General features: G+C 35.0%; 1 long non-coding RNA gene across 1 annotated transcript in view; it reads right to left on the bottom strand.

Annotated features, from left to right (window-relative positions):
- LOC129458121 (uncharacterized) overlaps positions 1-26,344 on the bottom strand; it is a 461,791-nt gene that overhangs the window by 242,529 nt on the left and 192,918 nt on the right. The window contains exon 2 of the long non-coding RNA XR_010114835.1: positions 1,808-1,965. This is a non-coding gene — a long non-coding RNA (uncharacterized lncRNA). The remainder of the gene's footprint in view (positions 1-1,807; positions 1,966-26,344) is intronic.

The following is a 26,344-nucleotide window of genomic DNA, read 5'->3' as shown; positions in this document are numbered from 1 at the left end:
CGAAGGTTGTTGAAACAGACATGCACCCTGCCACCACACTGAACTGAGAACACGTGTTTCTCCTTCATACTGCACAACATCTTATTCCTTTGTTTCCCACTGACTCCCACCTCTCTCACTCAATAGGGAATTTTCTTTGTTATTTTCACAGGATCTATCAGATATTGTTGGAAATGACACTGTAAGTAAATTAAGGATAGTATGGGCTGATGAAGTACTGTAATTTAATTTTATTGCATCAGTGGCAACAGTAAAATAAATGCACAGCATAACATGCTGAGATAGTCTATTGATCTTTTCAGTCAATATTGGACGAAAACTCCTAACAAAACATAAAATTACAATATTGTTAGAAAATATATTATTTTAGCTTTTAATACTACAACCAATTTAGAAGCTTAATTGTTTCATTTTACACACATCTAATATATATGTAGATGGCCAAGAACTGAATTCACAGCTGATCAGATCATATAAAATAATAATATATTTATCCCAAGGTTACTTATTATGTTACCTCCAGGGGTAGTCAGCCTAAGAGTAGGATAGGGGCCTTAAACATTTATAGTCAATCAAAAGGATGCCACAAAATCCAGGTACCCAAAGGAACCTCATAGGCCTCCCTCAGAGATAAAGTACATCCTTCTAAGAGCCATACTGAACTTATCATCTTAATTATCTGTTTAACATAGTATACAAAAAAAAGTGAGTTGGATATTAGAGAGAATTATAAGGGAAAGATAGAATTTCCATAATTACAAATGGTGGTTACTTTCTTGAAAGCAGAAGGCGTAATTCAGAAAACAAGGTCAAAAACAAACAAAATGAGCAAAGAAGTCTAACGCCTTTCAATGCGGACAGGATTGTTTCACGTACCTTAACAACAGTTTTGGACTTTTTTGGAGTGTAGTTTGCCTAGGAAATAACTGATCACAATTCTACTTTCATGGGGAGTCAAAATTGTTTTCAAATGTTTCAAATTTAACCTGAAAATACATCACAACTAGTAATTGATTCGGTTTTTCTGTTGTAGTGGTCTTTTACTCCATATTGAAATCACTTTTGCAATTAGACATTTTTTGATTAAATTTAACCTATATATGTTCAGTGCCTACTATGTGCCAGGTGCTGTGATAAGCACTTAAAGAGATGGAGAGATGAACAGTATATGATTATTATTATTAATAATTAAAAATTTTAGTGAATCACTTCAATTTAAAACTTGGAAGTATCTGCCATACCACTTTTGGGGACATATGAAGAACTAAGGTTATTATAAATCTGAGATGAGGGGATTCAGAATATATCATTATAAGAAATAGTGTTGATAACCCTCTAAATCTGTGTATTCTTTATTCATTTCCAAGTTTTCTCATTCTACTTCATATTAATTCTCATAATAAGCCTATAAGCAAAGAAATAGTAATATTCACTCCATTTAGCAGATAAGAATACCTTAAATCAAAGTGGTTATTTCAAGTTTTAACCTCAGAAAGTTAGAGGGAGAGTCTAGAATAATATAACACACATATATAATAATATCCTGCAAACAACTACAGTGCCTCCTTCAGAGGATTTTTACTCTTGACCATACACCAGGCAGTCTGCATTAGAGAAAACACTTTCGCTTGGATGTATAGAAGAGAACCCTGGAGGTCTGAACACAGGAAGCCATAGAGAGGCCAAAGGAGCTTATTTGATTTCCATCATCCTCCTCACTGTTCTTCCTTACCCTCTCAGACGATAAGGAATTATATTTTATATATTTATATATACATATAAAATTTATATAATATAAAATACTCACATGCCCAGAGGAAAAATAGTGAGCCAACATTCTTCTTTGCAACTGGCATAAATCTTAAGTCATTCTACGCATGTGTTTAATACAACTTGCATTGCATCTTCCGTAAAGGTGCTTTCATTCCAGTAGTACAGGTGGTTTCAACCACATACATAAGGCTGCTGGTGGGGAGGATAAAAACACATATATTAACCATATATCAATATGAAAAAAATGTAAAAGTTTTAAGGAAGAAACAGCAGATTTAAAGTACTTTAATTTTTCAAGATCTTCTAAGAGGAAACATGGAAAAGCTTCTAGGTGTTTAGGGAAAAAAACCCAGGAAAAATTTAAAAGACCAGAAAGAAGTAATAGTTTTCTAACAGTACATTTTAAGTGCTCTCGTTTTTAAAACATCTGAAGGAATTATTCTGTATGTGCAACCAAATATACAATAATATACAATGACCTTGGACATTCATTTATTTCACTACCTTAGCAGCCAATCATGAAAGCAAACCGACTCTGGCTTTTATTTTTTTCATTCCAAACAGAAGAAAGCAAGCGTCATGAGAATGCAGTGTAATTGGAGAGAAAAATAACTGCAGTATAAGAGAGGGGTTGAAGGCAAAGAGAAGAGGGCTGGAAGGAAAAGGCTTAGCAACTCAGAATGTGACAAAAATCATTGCACCTGGAAAGAAGGGCATTGGCTAGCTATATCATTGCAAATCTCTGAGAACAAAACCTTTACTCAGTCATCTTTGGATTGCTTCCGGCTGCTACTGATATATTTTGAATTTAATAGATCAAGGTTAAATGTATGCTTGGATGCTAACTTGAGGGTATCTTCCTTCTGATAAAATCAGAAACTATTATTGCTAATTGTCTACTGAATTTCCTAGAGTCATTTAATTCCACTGTACACCACTTTTCAGTAGTTCTATTCTTTCTGACTTTTAGCAGACTGAAAGGAAAGGAATCCAAGACTTACAAACAGGTGGTGAAAATATGAGTCTCAGCTCCGTCTCTGGCAAGCTATATGACCTCTGCCAGGTGATTTAATCAGGCTGGGGCTCGTTTCATTTAAACTAAGGAAAGGATTACATTCTAAATATGCTTGTAAAATGTAATAAACTTAATATCTTTTGAAAATATTCACTTCAATAGTCCTCATAATTGATCCTGGTCAAAAATAAAACAAGAAAACAATTATTCAAATATTTATATGTTCTTTCATATTCTAATGGAAACCTCATAACACCTACCCAAGCTCCATATCTAAATATCTAACACAAATATTAACACATTTTAAATAAATATATAATACACCTATAAATATCACAATAAGCTGGGCATGCAGCACTTTGGGAGGCCAAAATGGACTAGAGTTTGAGACTAATCTGGCCAAGATGATGAAACTCCGACTCTACTAAAAATACAAAAATTAGCTGGATGCAGTGGTGCACACCTGTAATCCTAGCTACTTGGGAGGCTGAGGCAGGAGAATCACTTGAACCCAGGAGGCAGAGATTTCTGTGAGCCGAGATCATGCCACGGCACTCCAGCCTGGGTGACAGAGTGAGATTCTGTCTCAAAAAATAAATAAATATCACAATGATACTGATTTATGAAACCACAACTCTATCTAGAACAAAAACCTAGGATTGACTTATTGACTCTATGTTGTGGTTCTTCTTCAGTATAAATTACTACTTGACATTGCTTTACTAAGAAAGCAAAGACCGATATACCACCTCATTCATCAATTCACAGTATCACACCCACTACATGGAAATAATTTGGGACTCTGTTTTCATTTGCTTTACCCTTTCAAGTAATTCATTTATGTCAGAATAATAAACTGATTTGTGGATATTTAGTTGTTTTCTTCCTTTATAAAATGTTGAGAGTTAAGATGTCTTTGTGGCTAGCCATTTTACAATAAATATGGGAGATATCTTCCTGTGTCATGGTTTTCCTTCCGAGGTTACTTAACAATACTGAGTGTGAATGAGACAATTATTTTGCTAGATGATGGCTTCTTTCCAGCCATTAAGTAATATCATATAAAATATAACAATCATAGCTTTATTTGATTTTTTTCTAAGTACTTTACATGTACCAAGTCCTTTAATCTCCACAGCAATCTGGGGAGATAGCTACTATTGTTATCACTATTTTGATAATGAGGAAACTAAGACAGAGAGAAGATAAGTAACTGGCTAAAGGCAACATAGCTAGTAAGTGAAAATGCCAGGATATGGACCCAGGCATCTAAGCCCACGGTCCATGTCTTAGTCACTATTGTGTAAGTTGAGAGTAACAGAATACACATTTTCAACTCCCTTAATAAGTGTTTCAGAGTGAAACATAAACATATTTTTTCTTAGTGATGGTTTTATTTTTAAGGCAGTGAAGATTATGTTACAAGGCAAACCACTCTTTTCATTTCTAGCATGCAAAAGCTCAAGCTAAGTTGTGAGGATAAGGAAGTGTCATCATCCTTCAATTACAAACGTGGATAGAAGCTTTGATATAACTAACTAATGATTAAATGGAAAGAGAGAGTTTTCCATTCCTTATTGATTTTATCCTCTGTAATATTGGAGATTAAAAATTGTAATCATTTGAGAATATACTTGGTTTCTCTGATACAAATACTTCTACAAATGTGTACATTTAATGCCACCAAATTTATTTCACTTCCAATCACCCCCAAACTGAATGACAACAGGCTACTAAGAGCTATGTCAGGTAAGTAATTTTTCTTGAGCTTTTATGTTGAGTTCTGCATGTAGCCAAATATCTGCTTTCGAAGGAAAATAAAATTATGAACCTGAATAAAGCAGAACAGTTTTCTGATCTAGTATGCAGGCTCTAAGCTTTTTTTTTTTTTTAAGACGGAGCCTTGCTCTGTCGCCCAGGCTGGAGTGCAAAGTCATGATCTCAGCTCACAGCAACCCCTGCCTCTGGGTTCAAGTGATTCTCCTGCCTCAGCCCCTCCAGCAGTTGGGATTACAGGCGCCCACCATCATGCCCACCTAATTTTGTAGTACTTTTGTTAGAGACGGCGTTTCACCATGTTGCCCAGGCTGGTCTCAAACTCCTGACCTCAGGTAATCTGCCTGCCTCAGCCTCCCAAGTGCTGGGATTACAGGCGTGAGCCACTGCGTCCAGCTGGCTCTAAGCTTTTTAAGGAAAGATGTTTTGTTTTACTCATTTTTGCACTCATAGCACCTACCCCTGTCTCATGTGCAGAACTTGGTCCTACAAACATGCCCATTAAATTGTGTGAGGTGATTAAAAATAATTGTTCAAATAAAACACACTCAAAATGCTAAAATTGTAAGAATATAGGCCAATGAGTCTCCAAGAGATGAACACACACATATATTCACTACCAAGTTTAAGAAACAAAATTCCCCAATGTCAGAGAAGCTCTCCCCATGCCCTTCTCAATCGCTGCCTTCCTTTTTCCAAAAAAAGAAAACCATGACCTGACTTCTAACAGAGTAGAGTACTTTTGCCTGATTTTCAACTGTTTGTGAATGGAGTGTTACAACACGCACTCTCTAAGGTCTGGTTTCTTTCACTCATTACAACGTTTGCAAAATTCATCCATAGCATTGCTTGTAGCTGCAGCACATTTTGTCTGTAGTATATGACACCATTGGTGAGTAAAACACTTTTTCTTTTAATCTCTGCTACTGTTAATGGACATTTGAGTAGCTTCCAGCTTTGGGCTCTCATAAAAAAAAATTGCTGCACATATCATTTATCCTTCTTGAGGCCTAGACATGAATGTATTTCTATTGGGTAGATACCTAGGCTTAGAAATGCTATTGTATTGAGTAGGCATTTATTCAGGTTAGTAGATAATTTTGGATAGATTCCAAAAATGGTTGCGCAAGTTTGCATTTTCTCCAGAAGTATATTATAGTTCTGGTGGTCCCACATCCTTACCAGTTGTCAGTCTTTTAAATTGTAGCCATTGTGTGAGTTTGTGATGGCATATTATTATGGCTTAATTTACTTTTTCATCTTTTTTTTTTTTTTTGAGACAAAGTCTCGTTCTGCCACTCAGGCTAGAGTGCAGTGCCACAATCTTGGCTCACTGCAACCTCAGCCTCCTGGGTTCAAGTGATTCTCCTGCCTCAGCCTCCTGTAGCTAGGACTACAGGTGTGTGCCACCATGCCTTGGTAATTTTTGTATTTTTAGTAGAGACGGGGTTTTGAGACTTTGGCCAGGCTGGTCTCAAACTCCTGACTTCAAGTGATCTGCCCACCTTGGCCTCTCAAAGTGCTGGGATTACAGGCGTGAGCCACCACGCCTGGCACCATCATTTCTAATTATGATGAATGCCTTTTTAAAAATATTTATTGGCTATTCAGATTTACTATTTTGTGATTTGCCTACTTAGACTTTTTCTCATGTTTTTAGGGAGTTGACAGTCTTTTTATTATTCACAAAATAAGTATTTTCTCATTATAAATGTATTTTTTATAAGAATTGTTTTTCTCATTTTTAATGTATACATTAATAATTTATATGTTATGGATACACATGCTTTGTTAAATGTATGTACTGCAGGTATATTTTCCCACACTGTAGCTCACATTTTTACTTTATCAATGTTGTCATTTAATAAAGCAAAGTTTTAAATTTTAATGTGCCCTATCAGTTTGGTTCATTTATTGAAGATTGTCTCTTCTTGTCTGTTCTGTGGTGCTATCTTTACAAAATTGGGTGTGAATATGAATTTGTACCCTCTATCCAATTCCGATGGTTTAATTTCTAATTTTCTGCTAATATCACATCATCCTCAATAGTTATTGTAGCCTTCCAAGAAGGCTTGATTTTTTATATTTTTTAATATATATTTTTTCATTACATACGAGATGTGTATTTAAACAACTAGACTCTGGATTTGTTTTTAGTTTTTAAAATTTCAATAGTGTTAGGAATATAAGTGGTTTTGGATGCATGATTAACTGTATAGTGAAGTCTGGGCTTTTAGTGCACCCATCACCTGAGTAGTGTACATTGTCCCCAACAGGTAGTTTTTAATCTCTCACCCTCCTCACTTCTAAACCTCCAATATCCATTAAGCCACTCTGCATGCCTTTGTGTAACCACAGCTTAGCTCCCACTTATAGGTGAGAACACACGGTATTTGGTTTTCCAATAAGAAGGCTTGATTATCTTGTCCAGAACATTCTTCTTAGTTGGCATTACAACTTAATCTTGATTCTTTTGACCATTCATATTTTCATACATACTTTTAAGTTTGTCATTTTCCACAAAAATAAACTACTAAAATTTCGTAATTTGGCTACATAATTGAATTAAACCTATGCATCAATTACAAATATTCAACTGTGAAATATCAACTCTTTCAATGCATCACCATGATAATATTTTATACTTTTCTGACAAGGACTTATAAATCTTTTATTAGATTTCTTTATAGGTATTTGATCTTTCATTGATGCCATAGAAAATAGTATGTTTCTGAAATATTTTCAAATTACCATTTAGTGTTATTTAGAAAAGCAATTGATTTCTGCAAATCAACCATGTATCTAGAAACTTTCCCAATTTTACTTACTAATTCATATAGTTAATTTAAATATATATGTGTGGCTGGGAGCGGTGGCTCATTCCTGCAATCCTAGCACTTTGGGAGGCCAAAACGGGTGGATTGCCTGAGCTCAGGAGTTCGAGACCAGCCTGGGCAACATGGTAAAACCCCATCTCTACTAAAATACAAAAAAAATCAGCCAGGCATGGTGGCAGTCGCCTGTAATTCCAGCTACTCAGGAGGCTGAGGCAGGAGAATTGCTTGAACCTGGGAGGCGGAGGTTGCAGTAAGCTGAGATTGTGCCACTGCACTCCAACCTGGACAACAAAGCAAAACTCTGTCACAAACAAACAAACAAACAACAGTTATATATATTTTACCTACTTCAGATAATTTACCTACTTGAGATAATTTAATTGTATCCCTAAAATCAGTATTAATGGCACCTTTGTGGTCATTTGCAAACAAACACAGAGTGGTAAACAATTTGAGTCACCAATATTCCCAGCTCTATCTTCTTGTTTCAGGTCACATACTATAAATAAGTGTCCTTTTTGCAGTCCATTTGTGCCACATTTTTTGCATTTTTATGCTTTTCATTGGTGATTTGATTGCTTAAAATGGGCTCCAAGCCTAGTGCTGAAGTGCTATCTGGCGTTGCTCACTAGAGGAAGGCTGTGATGTGCCTTAGGAAGAAAATCCATTGTTAGATAAGCTTTCTTCTGGCACCAGTTATAGTGCCGTTGGATCTGGGTTCCATGTAATAAACCAGTGGTAAATGTTATTATTAGTAGGGTGTTTTAAAATGGAAATACACACAAGACTATGTTATATACTGATCAGTCATAAAACTAACATGGGCAGAGGCTCTCAGGAACCTAGCCCTATATTTCTCCTAAAAGCAATTGTTCAGTATTTGCTGATTAAGTATTTATAATGACTTTATAGAACATAACTATTGCATAAATAATAAAAAACCATTTCTATTTATCTCTCTGCATATATATGATAAAGAAAATTTTCATACTATTGTTTTTGCATTATACATCAGATACGTAGTTTAATATAATGCCAAATATTTATAGTAAAGGTGAGGATCCTTGCTTTATTTCAAGAGAACTATTATTATTTGTGATGTTTAGTAGTTCCCTCCAAATAGTTCCATTCCCAGAGAACTATTATTATTTGTGATGTTTAGTATTTCCCTCCAAATAGTTCCATTCCCAGAGAACTATTATTATTTGTGATGTTTAGTAGTTCCCTCCAAAAACCCACTTCAAGAATTTATCTTTATTTGACCTAACCCAAACTTTACCCAGTACAAACATCATTTTCCCTGGGAGCATTTGTTAAAAACAATCAGCAGCAATTCTTTAACAACACAATTGCCTGAGGTGGATATAAGAGTTGGAACAAAAAACAGAGCTGGCAAAAAGCTTAAAAGGAAAACTAAAAAATGAGGTGTTCATAGAAGACTTTTAAAAGGGCCAACATACCGCTAGCACTCTAGAAGCCATGCACGTTAATGGGAGTGTGTGGACAGCCATGGTTGTGCACAGGCTTAGAAAAGACCTCAGAAATTCCTAAGCTTTCACCTCTCAATGCCTCTGTTCAAGGAGGAAGCAAAGACTAAGGTAGGGTTTTAAATCTACACAGAACCCCTCAACAAAGATTGAGAGAATAATTGGTTCCAGCAATTTAAAGAAATCACTGTTCAATAACTACATGACCACTAGGTAAATTAATCAGAGTATTTAGTGATTACATATTACAAAAAATTTAGATTTTGTGCAATTAGTTTAGAAAGTCACTAAACAATCAAACAGCAACAGCAACAACCACCACCACCACCATTATCACCAAACCCTGAGGAGAGAAAATAATCTGACTTAGAGAGAGTTCATATTGTATTATTTTAAATGTACAATTTTCAACAGAAAATTATGAAACATGCAAATACAAAAATAAGAAAATATAGCCCATACATAAGGAAAAAAAAGTTAAGAGAAAAAGAAAAGTAAATAATTCCTGAGGAATCACAGATGTTATACTTAGGAGGCAAAGAATTTAAATGTTACTTAAAAATATGTTTGAAAACTAAAAGAAACGGTGTCGTAAGAAACAAAGGGACTGGTCATGGTGTCTAACACCTGTAATCCCAGCTCTTTGGGAGGTCAAGGCAGGAGGATCATTTGAAGCCAGAATTTCAAGACGAGCCTGGGCAACATAAGTAGACCTTCATCTCTACAAAAAGTAAAAAATAAAGAAAACTTAGTCAGATATGATGACACTTCATCATATCTGGGACCTAGTAATCCCAGCTACTCAAGAAGCTGAGGTGGGAGAAATACTTGAACTCATGAGTTTGAGGCTGCAGTGAGCTATGGTCTTGCCACTGCACTCCAGGCTGGGCAACAGGGCAAGACCCTGTATCTGGAAAAGAAAAAAAAAGGAATGATGTTACACCAAATAGAGAATTTTTTTACAGTGTAAAAAATAACCAAATAGAAATTCTGAAGTTGCAAATTAAAATAACTGAAATGAAAAATTCATTAGAAGGGCTCAATAGAACATTTTCATTGGCAGAAGAAGGAATATGTGAAGATGAAGATAGGTCAATTGAGATTATTCTCTGCAAAGAATAGAAAAAAGAATAAAGAAAAATTAAAAATGAACATACTCAGATAGTGTGGTACACAATCAGGTATGCTAACATAACATAAAATTGGAATAACAGAAGGAGGTGAGAGAAAGAAAGGAATATAAAAAATATATGAAGTATTAACAAACAAAAATTTGCATTAGTTGATGAAAAACATTAATATACACACTCAGGAAACTAAACAAATTTCAAGAAAGATTAACTCAAAGATAATCACTCCCAGATACATTGTAATGAATCATTAAAAGACCAAGTCTGCAGAGAACCTTGAAAGTGTGTAGAGAGATATGATGAAGGATGTACAAGGAACCTCAATAAGATGAACTGCTGCTTCCTTACCAGAAACCAGGGAGGCAGAGAGCAATGGAATGACATATTCAAAGTGCTGACAGATAAAGACTGTAAACCAAGAATTCTATTTAAAGCAAAACTATTCTTCAAAAATACAGGAAAAATGATAACTTTCCCAAAAGAACAAAATTGAGAATTATCTTTGCTAGAAGACTGGCTTTGTAATAAATAGTAATAGGATCAAGGCTGAAATAAAAGAATACAGTAGCTTGAGTCTACATGATAAATTAAAGAATACCAGTAATGGGAACTACATAGAGAGATGTGTATATATATATATATATATATATATATATATATATATATATGTGTGTGTGTGTGTGTGTGTAATGTATATGTATATTTATAAAGGTATATATGTTATATGTATGTATACATGTTTGTATTGTTGTGTATATTATATATTCAAATGTACACACACACACACACACACACACAGGCTTATGTATATATATTTTGAAATTGCAGTCACCTCTTCAGAGTTCTCTGTACCCCAGCAGTCATCTTTTGCCATTTCATGCCCAGATTCTGAGCCTCTATTTCATGCACAAAATTGCAAAATGCCTCCAATAAAAAAAAAGTTCAGATTATTGATTTACCTCTCCTATGAAAGTTTTAGTCTCTGCAGTATTTGTTTCCACAAATTTCTGATGTTATCATACAGAATATTTCAGCATTTTGTCTGTCTTCTTAATTATTTTTAACAAATCCATCACTTGCTACAACTTTACATTCTATCTGCAAGTGGAGGTCTCATCCTTGCATATATAACTTTTCTTTAACTTTGTATTTGAGATATTTCTTCCATGTTGCATATAGTTAGTTCTTTGCTTTATGTTTTGTTTCAATATTGTATGACAATCTTTGTGATTTAATTAGAGTTTAAATTATATATTTAATACAATTGCTGACAATGTGGGGAGTCAAAAACTACATTTTACTATTGATTTTCTATTTACGCCACAAAATTTTTGTTTCTTTTTTCTTCTTCCTCTTGAATTAATCAAATACATATTTTTATTATACCATTTTAACCTGTAATAGCTTATTAATTATACATGCTTTTGTTATTATTTCTGTCTTAGAGATTTTTAGCATTTATCTTATTAAAATTAAAATCTTACTAAATCTTATTAAAATAAAACTTATAATGGAACTTTTACTATTTAACTAGAAAATGCAAGAACATTTAACTACTTTAATGCCCCTTTTCTATCTGCATTTTGTAGTCTGATTTTTTAATAACATGATTCTACATATATTTTTACATTCCACACTATATTATTGTTGTTGCTTTGAAGCACATTTCAGGAAACTACAGCACATGAGCCTACTCTAGCTCTTAGTTTGTATATTACCTGTGAACTAAGAATATTATTTTTAAAGTTAAAAAAAGAATGATCAATATACAACAGATCCTAAAAGATCTGTTGACTCATTACCAAAAATGTTGATTCCCTGCTCTAACTATCAATAAAAATTTAGATTTACCAATGGGTTTACCTTGTCAGAGTTCTTCTGTACCTTTTGCCTTTTTAGATTCCACCTCAGGTAATTTTCTTTTTACCTAAACAAGTCCCTTTAGCACATCTTTTAGGCAGATCTGTTGGCAACATCTACTCTCATTCGTGGTGGATACTTTTGCTTCATACAAAATTCTAGCTTGTCAGTTATATTCTTTTAGTTCTTGTCATCATTTCTTCTTTCAATCAACTGTATGTATTATTATTAGTGTTTTGAGAATAATGGCTTTATTTCCCTTCTTGTTACTTCTATGATTTTTCTCTTTGTCTTTGGTTTTCTGGTATTACAATATGCTATAGGTATTTTTTCTTTTTTTCTTGTGTTTATTCTGTTTGATGTTTATAGAGTTTCCAGAAACAGGAATTTGATATCTTGAAACAATTTCAGAAAGGTGTCAGCCAAAATTTCTCAAAATATTCTTTCTAATCCATTTTATTTCCTACTTTTTTCTGGAATTCAATTATTTATATGTGAGAGTGTTTTGCTAGGTTTCCTGTAACTCTTATGATCCTTTTTATTATTCTATTCCAGAGTCTTCTTGAGCTTTAATTAGTTTAATTTCCAATGACCAGTTCTGTAATCCTTTTTTCTCCTATATCTAATATGCTATTAATCCTATCTATTGAATTTCTGACTTTGTATTTTTTAATTTCTAAAATCTCTATTTACAGTTATATATGTATGTGTGTATAGTCCAATTCTTTGGTGAAATTATTTATTTTTCAGGTATAGAATTTCTTTATGGTTCACATTTATAGTATTTTAGTTTTCTGCCATTTTTTTTTTTTGTTTTTTTTGGTCAATATTTAAACCTAAGTTTTTACAGTTTATGACCATTAAGTCTACTGTAAATATCAAATGAGTTTATTTCTACAGTTTAGCTTCTGTTGATTTTTAACTCATGCTATTTCATCTTTTACTTTTCTGGTTATTTTCTATTAAGTATTAGCCACTGTATGTTTTGAGGTGTAAGGAGATATTATTTGCCACAAGAAAATATTTAAATTTAATTCCCATGACTATATGGGAGCTAATAATTCTATACTACCTTACTTTGACCAGAGACTGAAGTGATTTGGGTCTGGGATTAAGTTTCTTTCAGGTCAGTCTGTTTCTGGTTGAAAACTGGACTGGTCTCATCTCTCTGGGTTTTCATCTCACAATGCTTTTTTTTTTTTTAATCTTTCTAATGCCTCTAACCATTTTTATTTGTTATTTGTTTCAATTTCCTAGTTTCTTTCAGTGAAAACATATGCATACTCATAAGGTTCTTTTTTTCCTTTGGGGTTATGGTTTCTCTACATTGTTCTAATTGCAAGATAAAGCATATAAACCAGTAAAGCAGCCCCTTCTGCTGAAAAGTTGGCTATGTGAATGGAATATTATTTTGATGTAACAATCTTCAGAAGAACAATCCATTTTAAGCAGATCCAAACTTATAACACTTGCTAGGAAACGTAATGAATAAATTAGAAGAAAAAGAAAAGACAAAAGAAGACTAAATCTTGAATATTGGACTCTAGCGGGAACTGATATGATAAGCAACTGGTTTGCTAATAAGATGCTTTGAGATTTGACTCAGCTCCTTGACTTCTTCCTTAAACAAGTTACTGAAGGTGGCAGTCCAGCAGTGATTCAGATTTATCTAAGAAAGTCATTGTTTCTATGGCCAAGAACATCCTTTTTAAGGAGGACATTTGAGGGATCAGAGGGCATCTACTGGTGCTGTTACTTGGCTTTTGATACACTGCTTCCCAATAAATAAGCTACTTTTAAAAACTGCATGTTATGAATGCACATGATGTGTTAGCTTGTAAAAGAATGAGTTCTTCACGTAGTTGAAATAGAACTTCCTATAAGCCATGCATTAGCTCTGGCACTTATGCTTTGGTAAAATAATTCATGAAGGTCAACCCCATGGTGGTTTTGTGCTTAATTAAAGCAAGCATCAACAATGGCACTCAGTGAAAGATAAGAATCAAGATATTTGCATGGTACTGTATACAGAGACTGAGAGTAGATCATAGAAACAAAATGCACATAGAAGGATCTTGTTAATGCCCCTCACATCTTCCTATATCTCTTGGATGTGTTTCCCTCGATCTCATTTGTGCTTCATTTGTTCTGTGTCAAGTAATCTTTCTCTTAATTCTCTGGTTAATTCTCTCAAGTGAGGGGAAAAAAAAAGATGAATGGATGAGTGAACATTTAGTATAGATAATGACTAAACTTCTCATACATGATTTTAACAAGAAATTTAAACTTATTTGAGTGTATTATGTTGATTTATCTAGTTATGATACAGCTGAATAGACGGTACAACATACCAGGTTTATCATGACAGAGAAAATGACCTGTAATTGTGGTGTTTAAACACCTTGACAGAATTGTCAACAGTGCTCTGGCTGGGTCTACATATGTACCAACAAACATAGTCAAAAAAAATTACAGTATGGCTAAAAAAATCTGAATAGTGCAATAATGCTAATATCAGCTGCTAATCACTAATTGCTATTACCAATAGCTATTACAATTGAGAATAGTAGTTTACTGAAGTTCTGGGGGGGGAAAGAGAAGGGGTTAATTGAGCAAAGTGATTCCTTACCTTCCTTCCATTAAGAAGGTACTACATTTAGCATGACAAATCATTTACAAAGAAAATTGAAGAAATTTTTTATGGAATGGTAAGTGTTAAATAATAAAAACTCTTCAAACTGAGTTACACTGAGAATGGTGAGAATAAAAATAGAATGATTTTTCAAAACTGTTAAGTTTTGAGAAAAGAACTAGGTACAATGGAAGGGGAAATGATCTAGAAAAAAATGAGCATGACTCAAAGTTTGAAAGGATATTAATAATGTTGGAGAATGACCAAATTAACTTAGCAAAAGAAGGGTAATTGAAACATGTGGTTTTCAGTTTGCATAGGGTGGTGGGGGAGTTTGGATGGACAACCATGATTGCTGTTACACAATATGAATATATGCATATTCACCAATGATAATGCTATTCTGTCTTACACATTTAATTCATTCTGGCAGATCATTTATAAAATATATATATTCATAACAGTCTCACTTGAATTATGAAAAAACCCTACTTTATTAAAGCAATGCATTTGGTAGGGTGGTAATCCCTCTTGATTTCAAATCTACAGAAATTCTAGTGGAAGTTTTTGCACAGTGATATGCAGAGAATGCCCTCACATTGGTAAATAATGGTGGAACATAGTCCATGTGGATTGCACCCTTTTTATCCCTCATGTAGATGGTGAAATAAATTTATATATAGATTTATAATAAACTGCATGGGTTTGTTTTTGTTTCTAAGTTTCATTACTAAATAATACATTTCAGTGAGTTCCACTGCCTACCTCATCCTAATGCTTTTATGTATCCCATGAAATGTGTCATTTCAAGAATGGCAAAGCAGCTGTTGGACCCACTTGATATTGCACAAACAATACCCCAGCGCACTCTGTAATTTCATGAAAAGTCAGTCATGGGAGGGTGGAGCTCTTACACGTACATAATGAGAACTTCTTCTGTAAAGAAAAATGGGCATCATTGCTTTGCCATTTGCATATAGATTTTCCCCCTATTGCTACCTGAGAAAATTAAGAGCTTCCACCCTATCAGTTTCTTAAACATGTTCTTGAGAATGTCCACATTTATGTTAGCACTTTTTCGACATCCTAATGATGCTTTTGCTAGGACTATGGCACCTATATGGCTTGTTACCAGCCTAATGAAAAGTTGCTTTAGGTGTCAAAATAAATCTAAGAATGTTCTACACTTCAGCTGACTGTAATATATCATCATGGCCTGCTTAAGTAGTATAAAATGCAACATGATAAAGCTGCTAACAAAAACCTATGAGAACCAGTAGCTGGGATAATAGGCATTCAGTGTAAGGATAATATAGCAGCAATAAAAATTTCAATAACCAAAGGTTATATACCATACTTTTTAATGGAGTTCTTGGCTAACTGAACTTTCTTCAGTAGTAGACACGTGGGTAGGTTGATTCATTACAAGCAACCCTCTGATTTTCTTCCCACTTGGAATAATATTAGGGGGCTCCTTCCTCAGATTATGAGATGCCCTTCTGTTTAAATTACGCTTTTCAGGAATTAACTTGAGTCTTAGATAAATTTATAGATAAAATTCCCAATTGTTTTGCCTAAAAACATAATAGATTCAGTATTTTCGTAGTTTTTAACATGTTATTTCCTGCAAACTGAAGGATAGAGTCCTTTAGACTAAGAACACACTTCCAAGTCCACTCACATTTGTTTGATGATTACTTAGTGATTCCTTACTCTCAAACTGGAGTCTCACCATTTCTGAAACCCATGTTATTGCATCCTACCATTGCATTTGACATCGTAGTATGTTGTTTGCTGGGACTTCACCAGCATACTCTACTGAAGGCATTTCCATTTGGCCTTCCCTACACACTGTCAATATCAAATATCTTCATTTCTATGAAATCTTCTCTGACAGTCTCAGCTAGAGTCTCTCTCCTCTCCACACAAATGTCTGTAAAAAGGGATATTATAGTGATGCATAACCTACATATTACAGTGTAGAGAAAACTATCTTATGCAATACAATCAATACCTGTTGTTGGTTTGCTAATTGAAAAAGTTAAAGTATCAAATAATTTTTAAAAGGATATATTCTAAATTTTTATGCTAACCTAAAACAGAGATACATAAAAGTATTATTCTATCTTTTAGTACTGACAAATCTTTTGAGTATAAAACTGATGATTGTAGTTTATCACTATTTTTCTTGAATAAATGTCGCTATATTCTATATGGAGATTCTTTAAAATGGAGCAACCTCCTAAATACATTTGTATGAAAATCTAAAGGAATACTTTTTATAGACATTTATAGTTTTTGCCCCCTCAAACATTTATTGTTGTCCTTGCTTGACTAAATTTGATAGCAAGTTTATGTGTTGGCTCTTTTTTGTGACTAATAATTTGACATTAATGAGCCTTTCTAAGGCATTGTATTAGTTTTATGTTGCTGAATAATAAATTACTGTAAATTTAGCAGCTTAAAACAACAAACATTTATTACCTCACAGTTTTCTTAGGGCAGGACTCCTGGCACAACTTAACTGGTGTCTCTACTCAGAACCTCTCAAGGCTGCAGTCAAGATGTCTGCCAGATTGCATTCTCATCTAATTCCCAACTAAGGGGGAGTCTTTCAAGCTCCTTCAGGTTCTTGGCCAAATCCATTTCCTTGAAGCTTTTTGACTGAGGTTCCATGCTTCCTATTCACTGTTGGCTAGAGGCCACTCTAGAGGCTGCCCACTGTTCCCTGCCAAATGGCGCTCTCCAACACATAGAGAAACATGCGTCTTCAAGGCCAGCAGAAGAATCTCGATCTTCAGTATGCTAAGCAGAATCTTATGTAATATCATACAATCATGGGAGAAACATGCCACTACTTTTACTATACAACATAACCTAATCAAGAAAGTGGTATCTCATCACCTTTGTCAAATTCCATTGGTTAGAAGCAAGTCATAGCTTTTACCTGCACTTAAAAGTGAGAAATTATGTAAGAGCATGAGTCACTGGGGGTCACTTTAACATGAATGTTCATGACAGGCATTCAAATTAAATTATTTTCCATAGAAATACTAACTCTCTTTTTGTATATATCTTTCATTAGTTTATCGAACATATATCAGTATACCAAACATATAATTATGAAATTTGAGTATCAGGTTAAATGAGTATAAGCTGACTTGGTGATGAACACAATTGACTCTTGAGAAATATACAACTCAATTGGTAGGAGTTTCATTCTACTGTAGGACTCTAGAGTATGTTTTACAGAAAGAATGGGCAGTGTCTGTAAAGCCAGTGAGTCCATGTAAATGAGATGGCCCAGAGAATTACATTGAACTGATTTTTAATCAGTTTTAATCAATTTTAATCATTTGAAGTTATGGCCCATGATTTTATGCACACATACACACACACATACCCCTCATACTGTGCTTTGTGTACAACAAACTCTCAACAAACAGAAACTAGATAAAGGAAGCTGGTCAGGCATTTCAATACAAGTGCCATACAAACTATTTAGAGGAAGTAGTTGGTAAACGTGAAATAATAAAAGTTCAATAGTCTGTTTTGTTGAAATAGTTAAAAAAAAATGAGCTAAAAGGAATTAGGTAGTATCTATTCTAATTCTCTTATTTCATAAATGTGGAAGCTTGGGCCAAGGGAGGTTATCACTAAGTCAGTATTGCATGCTTACTTTATTTATAAATTCACCATAATAAGGGGAAGAGAGAGATATATGCCATATTCTGTGAGGTCACAATGAAGCACAAGCATGGTTAGGTTAGAAGTGGAGATCTGAGAAAGGTTAAATGTGGGGCATTGAAGCCCAGTCCAGAAGAATCAGAATAGAGGAAGAGAGAAAAATGAAGGAAAGCTTAGATCTGATGGAAAAATACAAAATGTGCAAAGCCATGGAGGCATGAAAGTTCATAGTTTACTCAGAGAACATAAAGTGAGCAATCTTATTTCTAGAGGAAAAGGTGTTTTCAGGGAAGTTGACAGGAAAGGTCAAAACAAAATTGTGAAGGGCCTTTGGTTTCTTGCTAAGTGGTATCAATAATGTGTTCTAATATATGATGGAGATCCATAAGACATTTGGGGGTAATATTAGGATCATGGATGTTAGGTATATTACTGTGCATGCAGTTTATGAGATGAGCTGCAGAGAAGACTTAGAAATACTTCAAGACGAGGTGTATACCTAATCTGGGAACACCAAAGTAGTGGTAGATAGGAAATCCAACTGGAATCACACTCAAAGTCCAGAGTTACTAAAAGAACATAATTATGAATATTAAATTATCTTGGGATTGTGACAGAAATAAGAATGGGTAGCAATAAAGTTATCAAAACCTTCATTGATTTTGTGGATGTGATTTGAACATCATTGGTGATAGTGACAGGCAATGAGGGTGGTATAATTTGGGAATGGCTTCCAAGAAAGTGAACTCAGGGAAGTGGCCTCAGGAGGATGAGCCAGTGTAAGTGTTGCATCCCAGTGAGCTTACTATTGGTCCTGGAGAATGCTCCTGGAAGAATGAAAAACTGCCACTTAAAGGTTATAAGTATGTGCTCTTAAAAGAAAGTTAAGAGTTTGGGGTAGTTGAAGAGGTAGAAATTATTCCAAAGATAGTTAATAAATATAGAAAATTTCCTGGGCAATAAAAGAGAAGGTCCAGAGTGTGTATGTAACACAGGGTTTGAAGTTGTGTAAGACAGGAAAAGATTAAGAGATGGTCATTATTTTACAAGCTCATGCTAGAATTTGGATTCTCTCACTACACAAAAACACCACATCAAATAGTTACATGACTTACAGCTACAGGTACATTTCCTTGAAGTGTCATCTCACTGCAAGACTTACAACTTGTGCAAACTTCAGCTGGATGACTTCATTAAACCAGCATTGTTAAATGACATGTTTCTGAAAATGTGTTTTCTTGTAGTGTCTAGCAGGGTCAGCAAAGAAACTGTTAACTAAAACACATCACATGAAAGTTTTACATACACTCTGGTTGTGTCAAAGCATCTCCTCTTTATAAACCCACTATAAATGTATGTAAATTTATACAACACTCAGCAAATATCATGTAACTTTCTTTAATGAGATATTGAAACATCTAATGAAAGTGGGAGTGCAATTCCACCCTGAAATCCCACTTAACTCTTTCTCCATCCCAACCAATGCTTTCTGTATTACTATTCAAGTTTACTGTTCAATCTCATCTTTGCGTGGTGACACTGCTACTATTCACGTAGGACTGTGTTTCACTGTTGCTTGTTTTGTCATTTTTCTTCCAAGTCAACTTCTCTCTGTCAAGTACAGCAAAGCTCAGCTCTCTCCTATTCCAGAAAATTTCACTCTGAACCATGCTATTTCTTTTGACTCCACCTTGTCTATTTTAATATTCATTCATACATCTTGAAAGAGCTGTCTACACTTTACAGTCAAACAAATTACTAAATTTTTTATTTAAACCTGTTCCTCTCACTGAGATGTTCAGAGGCATTATAATAGAAAAAACTAATCTCCTCTTGAGGGTTCCTCACAAACCTTTGTCAAAAAGAAAATGTTTACCAACTCATCTCTTCTCTATAAATTATTTTGTTTCCCATTGCTACACAGCATATTAGGCTTAGCATTGACATAAATTGAATTTTAAAACGTTTCTACTTTTCTCTTTCTCATTTGTTGGCCCCTTTCTTCTGATAAACTTGAATACAACATGACAACTCACATTTATTTTAGACAATTAGGCAATTGTTTGCCCATATTCTGCCTTGATGCAAGTGAGTAGGAAACTCCCATAAGGACAAAAGAGAATGTTTTGTTAGGCTTATTAAGAAGTGAGAGTGGGGCTGGGTACGACAGCTCACACCTGCAATCCCAGCACTTTTGGAGGCCAAGGCGGGCAGATCACAGGGTCAGGAGTTTGAGACCAGCCTAGCCAACGTGGTGAAACCCCATCTCTACTAAAAATACAAAAATTGGCTGGGCATGGTGGCAGGTGCCTGTAATCCCAGCTACTCGGGAGGCTGAGGCAGGAGAATCGTTTGAACCCAGGAGGTAGAGGTTGCAGTGAGCCAAGATTGTGCCATTGCACTCCAGCCTGGGTGACAGGGAGAGACTCCATCTCAAAAAAAAAAAAAAAAAAAAAAAAAAAAACAGAAGTGAGAGTGGGATTCTCAAACCGTGGGAAGGTATCCCATCTTTAGGTGGCAGGGTCAGGCACGGTAAAGTGTGATCACATAGTAATTGCGCCTTCATTCATTCACTTCCATTAATGCTGCATGGACTTTGTCTATATTGTTAACTGCTGGTTCTCCAGTTTCTAGAACAGCACCCAGCACATATTAGGCAGTTCTTGAATAACGGAATAAAAAGTATACTATTTTCCTATCACTGTATTCTCCCTCTTGGCTTATTGTAAAGACTTCAGAACTTTGAAGAGCAGTTTCAGCTAGATCTCCTTTATTCTATTAGAGTTGCACTTTTAGATTCTTCTTTTAATCACATTGATTTGACATTTATTCTCCTTTATGTTTCTGATTACTTTGCGATATTCTAGGTAGTTCTTTTCACAGAAATAGAGTCAACATTCAGCTTTCCTAGAGTACTTCTCAGGTTATGATAACCCCCAATTCTTGTAACCATTGAATATATTTATTTGCTGAACAATTTAGGCAGAGGTGCTAAAAGCTATATAAATAATTAATGGAATGGAGACACTTAGATGCATAATTCCATTGATTTCGACAAATAGATCAGATATGTTACAGCCACTGCACTGGCAAGAGATGGGAGACTTCTTCGGCAATACTAAAATACAGGGCTGAGAGAGTTACTGGTGTTACAACTAGGATGAACTACTGCGGCCAGCTGAGATATAATAACAGTATGAATTATTGAATTGGCATCTTCCTGAGACAGCTTTGGTCACAGCCTTGCTATGTTCTGGAGACGATAGAAGGAGATTTGTGTGATGTAAATTTATAATCAAAGGGTGTTCAGGATGAAAGATGACCTCCAAGGTTATGAACCTGAGCAGGAGACTGCATCATCACATGAAAAAAGAACTGTAAAATATGAAGCATTCTTCAGTTAGTAGTTGGAAACCAAAGAAACTCCACTTTCTTAAAAATTTAACTTAAGGAAAGTTTCCAATAGAAGAGATAGAATGTGAGATACCAAGATGATCCTACATTGGACACCTCGGGTGAGGGATGTAGATCTGTGCAATGTCAGCCTAACCATGTTCCTGAAATTATGCCAAAGACAGGATTAGTAACTAATTAAAACATTTGGGCTCTAAAGAGCACAGACACACAAACTCATGCATACACGCTGCAATTACCTTGCAAACAAATAGTTTGGGCCCCATGTATGGTGAAAAGTAGGATATTTTGTTAACATACTGATTGTTTCATTATAACTAAATCAAGAAGATGCTATTATCTTGGAAAGTGATCTGAAAAATGTGCTTCTCACTCTGCCAATAAGAAGGTGTTCTTTTCTTCTGAGCTGAGCAAGTTGTGCAAGACAAACCCAGACACACGGGGAACGCATTCCTTTGCCACCACTGCTTGACATGCTGAGTGATGGAGACGGACTGGGAGGCAGCATCTCCTTTCTGAAAACAAAGTGGCCTTTAAAAGGGCTGTTAAACTGCTGTCTCATGTTTGATTATTCTGTCTTCAGTAAAGTCCTCTATTTTTTACTACTAAATGGTCATTTTTATGAATGACATTATTTTTGTCTGATGACTGTTTCTAGAAACAATAGGTCAAAAGCAGCAAACTATAGACCAAAGCTGGAACTATGAAGAAAATTACCCCAAGTAATAGACCGTGGTCAGTTCAGTCTAAGAAAGCACCCTCCAGGAAATTATGTCAGATACTACAGAATTTAGGGAAAATCTCTTATAGACATGATTTTAATTTAATGTAATGAAATAGTAATGCATAGATTTATACCAGGCAATACGACATTTTTATGTCTATACATAATTTCAAATTACATATGAAAAATACAGTAACTCAAATTAATGCATTTCTAACATATGATCAATTGCATTGCATTTTCTGGCTGTTAAAATTTTGTTTTATAGCATCAATAACAAATGTAATAAAATGTATTTCCTTATTAGGTCCCTCAACTTTTTTTTAAAGAAAGGCAATAACCTAAAATTGTTAGCGTAACTTTCTTTTTAAAAATGACTAAATTGTTCTTATATTGTGTAATAAAGAGAACAGACGGTATTGACAAAATTAATGCAAAAAAAACCCCACACAATTTTGCACTTTTATTTTCCTCTAAGACAACAAAGATACATCAAAGGAAACTGAAAAACAGTCTTAGAAAAGAGAACTATTATTACTTATAAAGTGTCAGAATCAATAAAATACAACCTGCTTGGTTTATTGGCTTTAAGATATTTAAATTACTGCTCTTTTATTTTTAAATAATTATTTTCAGAATTTTATTTACTGAAATAGAAATGGTTTAAAACTTATACTCCAAAGAACCAGTGTTTGGCTTGTCTGTACTCATTCATCTCCAGTGTACATCATGCTCTCCTTCCCATAGCATAAACAGAGGCTTCCACCTGGCTTCCCTTCACCCCCTTGCTGTCCTCTAGCCTAATAAGAAAGTCATCTCAATTACTGGGAAAAGGGAAGATCATTTAACAAAATAATTTGTACAGGGGTTTAGAATTTTCTCTTTCCTAACCAATTGGGGAATAGATTTTGGTTTATATTGAGAATAGGATAATTTTTGTTTTGATTCTGTTTTTGAGACTCTGGACACCAATTCTACCCATCCCAAGACTGCTGGCATCATCATGTCATCCTTGTGGAACATGAGGTTGTAATAATTGTGAAGTAAGTAAGCATCCTCAGTAGCTTCTCTCTTTCCTTTCTGTCTTTTGTTTTTAGAGATGGGGTCTCACTGTGATGCCCAATCTGGTCTCAAACTCCTGGGCTCAAGCCATCCTCCTGCCTCAGCAACCTAGGTAGTTGAGACTACAGACACACACCACTGCACCTGACCGCCACTATTTCTTTATTCAAAGAATCCAGAGGACAAAAACATATACGGCAAAAGACATAAGATTAAATACTTTGTATTATCGTTCATGAAACTTTAATTTTATACATTTCTTTTAAAAAACAAAGCTATTGATCCAGTTTGGATATTTGGCCCTTCAAATCTCAAGATGAAATATAATCCCTAGTGTTGGAGGCAGAGCTCAGGAGGAGGTGTTTGGATCACGGGGGTGGATCCCTCATGAATGGCTTAGTGCCATTCCTTTGGTGATGATGAGTGAGTCCACCAGAGCTCTCGTTGTTTAGAAGTGTGTGGCACTTGTCCCCCTCTCTTGCTCCCTCTCTAACCATGTGACATGCTCCTGTTGCCTCTCCTTCTGCCATGGGTAGAAGTTTCCTGAGGTCCTCACCAGAAGCTGAGCAGATGCTGGTACCATGCTTGTACAGCCTGAAGAACTGTAAGCCAATTAAACTTTTTAAATAAATTACCCAGCCTTAGGTGTTGCTTTATAGCAACATAAGAACAGCCTAATATAGCTACCCCTAAAGTCTACTAAGATTAACTTAAATGACCTTTCCTGGGCTATATATCTATGAAAACTTAAGAGTTTACTCTCATTATAATCATCAATAAGCATGTGTGCTGCACCCATAGACAGCAATGTCCAGTGCTACATGCTGAGTACTCCTGCTTTTTAGTGTCTAAAATCCATTTAGGGGGGAAAAAATCTTACACAAGAAAAGACAATTAACAGTATATTATAATAAATGCTAACAGCCATTATGAAGATCAAGATAGAATACATTACATAGAATATGTTCTAAACTTTATTCATTGCAAAGCAGTTTTCTTTTTCACTTTTATTTTTTCTCTCTGATATGTAGCTTCATGATTGGAACAGTTCTCTTTGATTGGTGCATAGTTTTGAATTGCAGAGTTGTGGGAGGACACGTTTTCTCTCTGAACTTATTAAGGGTGACTAACGTGCTTGCCTCTCAGGAGCAAACATTTTCTAGATCCTCTGGTTTCTCAGAAACCCATAGACGAGCTTGGCAATTGACATCTTTAAATTACTGATGACCTGTCGTATTAATCCTTTCACCTTGCTGAGACATGTCTGCTCGGCCATGGTAATCAGGCCCTTTTTGCTCATCATAATCCCATTAACAAATTGAAAGAGAGAACAAGAACTTTTTATTTTTTTTTTTTTTTACCAATTCCTCTGACAGGAAGCAGTGTAAAGGGGTTATAATTATGGATTATGTCTTTTATTATACATTGGAGCAAGCACACATTAGCCTAATTAGAAACACAGTGTGAATATTCAACTGCATCAAGCTGCAAATGTTTAAGGGCTGTCTGTAACAGCTGAAAATATATTTTGGTCTCATAGCAAACCTCTTGTCAAGTTGTATGGAAAACTGAGTTCAAGGATTGAGGATTGCACATTTTTGTGTTGGCAGATTTACTGACACCTCATCATGTAAACACTTACTAATCTAGAACTCAGAGAGACAAAGCATACCTGAATGAACCACGGGATTATAAAGTGAGGTTGTGCTGAGGTTTACTAATGTAAGTAAGTCTGATATTCAGTTTCAATAAATCTCCCAGACTGGCTAAAATTACTTTTAGAAGAACATATGAATGAACAGAAGTCTACTCCACACCTAGATAGAAAATACGGCTTGAACACCTTAAGAAGCTGCCTATATTCAGCTACAGAAATATTGGGTTGGAATCACAGAACTGTAGAGATAGATTGGCATGTACTGGCAATATAGTCCAACCTTTTGAAATTAGAAGATTTAACAGGTGGATCTAGCATAGGGCACAGCCAGAACAGGATAGCCACAAATATCTGGGCAAGTTGCATATTGCCTCACTCTAGGAGGGGCCAATCATGAAAATTATGATGAACAATTTGCAGAGCCCCATGCAGTATCACTGGATGTTTTTAAGGTCCTTAGCCCATTTCCTGACTCAGTATCTTCTTAACCTACCTCCTGTAACTATTGAATTTTTTAAAATTCTCATCAGAGTACTCTTCTATCTCTGGCTAAATTCTTTTTATTGAAATAGAAACATATTCTTTTTGTTTTATGGAAGATGTTACAATCAAACACATTACTTTTTAAACATGTTCTATGGCGTTATTGATCTCTACTCATAAAACATATTTTCTACTTAAAAGAGGTAGGGCACGATATGACTTAATTTTGGCACACTAATATAAGCATGTTTGCAAGACACTTCTGTAATGAAGCACAATATATTTACTCACTGAGCAATAACTGATAGGAAAATTACCTTTCCAGTGTGAAATACTATGATGGAGAGAGCTCAATGAATGTGATACATGCTGTCATCTATTTGTGTTGGCAAAAGAGGGCCTGGATCTGGGTCATGGTATCCAAATCAAGTTGGATCAGCTTTCTAAACATATATCAGATTCACTCCTGCTCAACATCTCTATTCTGAGTTACTTTCCTCTTTCACCTAGATAACTTCAATAGCCTCCACTCTGCTCACCTATTCCATGGTTGCCTACCTTTAACAAATTTTCCACAAAGCACTCATAAAATATTCTGAAAACATAAATCTCACTATATCTGCTCTCTTCTGTCCTCTAAACTATTTCAGTGGTTGCTTAGTGCCTCTAAAATAGAGACCTTACCATGGCTCTCAAGGTCAGATGAGCTCTCTTGACCTTCTCCAGCTGCCCTGACCATCTTTCTTTTCCACTTATGCACCAAGGTATTTCTTGTCTCAGCAATTTTGAATCAGTAAGTTTCCCTTC

Source organism: Symphalangus syndactylus, chromosome 1, assembly GCF_028878055.3.
Source record: "Symphalangus syndactylus isolate Jambi chromosome 1, NHGRI_mSymSyn1-v2.1_pri, whole genome shotgun sequence".
Taxonomy (NCBI): Eukaryota; Metazoa; Chordata; class Mammalia; order Primates; family Hylobatidae; genus Symphalangus; species Symphalangus syndactylus.
Note: the sequence above shows the minus strand (reverse complement) of the source record. Positions and strands in the feature narration are given on the sequence as shown.